This window comes from Myotis myotis, unplaced genomic scaffold (genome assembly GCF_014108235.1).
Source record: "Myotis myotis isolate mMyoMyo1 unplaced genomic scaffold, mMyoMyo1.p scaffold_m19_p_6, whole genome shotgun sequence".
Classification (NCBI taxonomy): domain Eukaryota; kingdom Metazoa; phylum Chordata; class Mammalia; order Chiroptera; family Vespertilionidae; genus Myotis; species Myotis myotis.
The window spans coordinates 60,362,457-60,364,415 of NW_023416368.1; the positions used below are offsets into that span (position 1 = coordinate 60,362,457).

The 1,959-nt window shown below is 43.8% G+C and overlaps 1 pseudogene; it reads right to left on the bottom strand.

Annotated features, from left to right (window-relative positions):
* Window positions 1–836: 836 nt before the first annotated feature.
* On the bottom strand, window positions 837–1,129 carry LOC118657612 (annotated as a pseudogene).
* Window positions 1,130–1,959: the final 830 nt, after the last annotated feature.

Consider the following 1,959-nt stretch of genomic DNA (forward strand, 5'->3'; position numbering starts at 1 on the left):
CAAGATTTTTTTCTTTACTCTTTTTTAAAAAAAACAAAACATATATATATGATTGATTTTTACAGAGAGGAAGGGAGAGGGGTAGAGAGTTAGAAATATCCATGAGAGAGAAACATCGATCAGCTGCCTCCTACACACCCTGTACTGGAGATGTGCCCTCAACCAAGGTACACGCCTTTGACCAGAATCGAACCCGGGACCCTTCAGTCTGCAGGCCAATGCTCTATCTACTGAACCAAACCGTCCAGGGCAAGATTTTCCTTTACTCTTAAAATGCTTTCTCTTCAGTGAAGCCATCTTTGGTGTTAGTCTTTACTCTCACCTTATCTGTCATCTTGACTCCAACCTGATATTCCTCTTGTTTTGGTCCAGAACTTCAGATTTTAAAAGTAGCTTGAAGCTGATGAAAGGTCATAATTCCACAGTTGAGTTCACTGAAAAACTCCCACCTCCCACTGAAAGTCATAGTCCAGAAGTGAAGCAATCACATGCTAGAACTTCTGGGCCAATTAGAAGTATTATGAACACTTGCATTGGTCCACCTCATTTATCACAAGCTTCAAAATGCACAGTCCTGAAAAGGGTGGCCTCCCTGTGCACACATGTAATATTTCAAAAGGAGAGGGCGATATGAAGGAGGCCGAGGCTTGATCACCACACTCAGCACAATGAAAACCAACAATAATGAATAATGGGCACTAGAATTCAAATTACCAGAGGTTTTAAAGAGATGGGGGGATGTGTGATCGCTTTTCAATTCCACTGTGAAGGCCACATTACAAAAGAACTATTTTTAACAATAAGAAAGGATTGAGGGGAGAGAAGAAAAAGAATATCTAAACCATTGAATAACCCCCTGGTTGTTCTTGATAAACTTCACTCACATCTTCCTCCTCCATTCCCAGTTCTCTTAGAGTGTGACTATCAGCACTTCTCTGACCCTCCAAGAAAAACCTGAGCCAGTTCATTGGAACTCCCCGTCTTAGCACTATTCTTTGAGTTTCTTGAGATGTGTTGTCATTTTCACTTTGAAGTGAATCTCACTGCTGTCCTTTCCAATGACTTTGAGTTGAATGTACCCTTCTTCCTTCTTATTCCCTGTTGAGAGTTTTGCCTCCTGGTCACACATGTGCTTGGTGCTTCACCTGGGGTCTCAGCACAGAAGCAGCCTCTGGTAGGCAGGACCTCACTCCTGGGCTTACAAATCCTTCTCTTCCTCACAGCACAAGATCACTTTTTTTTGGTGATGCTTGAGGCCAATAATAAATTTGCCTAGATTGACTAATTCCTCTTAAGTTGCAAAATAGGTAGACTTTACTTCTAACTCCTCCTTAAATATCTATAATCTATAATAATAAAAGGCGTGATATGCTAATTAGACAGGATGTCTTCTGGAAGTCCTTCCTGACAAAGGAGGGGCCAGGGGGAAGCCAGTTCAGGTACCGGGTACCTGTTGACAGCTGGAGCAGAGAAGCCCAGGTCCCAGGTGCCAGAGGGAAGCGGGTTCTGGCAGCCAGGGAAAGGAAGGCCTACTCTTGCATGACTTTTGTGCATCAGGCCTCTAGTTGTCATGATAAATGATTTGGTCTACCTGACATATCATTCATACAGGGAGGGAAGGGTTAATGCTGAATGAACTTTTAAGTGGTGATATCTTTTGGTCCTCAGAAACCTCTTATGACTTGCATGTTGCTTGTTCTTTTAACCAGAGTCCACAGCTGATTTCCACTGGGGGCAACCTGACATTAGATACAGGAGAAGCTTACCAGTATAGGAAGACTGGACATCAGCTGATCATGGGAACTCTTTCGGGGAAGCTCCTAGTGACTTCCACAGAGAGGAGGCCTGAGCAGACCTCAGCTTCTTCACTATTCTCGCTCCTGGAGGATCACACTTGACTGAAGGGAGTCTCTTCTGATAGACACCTTCACTGCACCATGGCCTTTGCTGCTTCGCTGG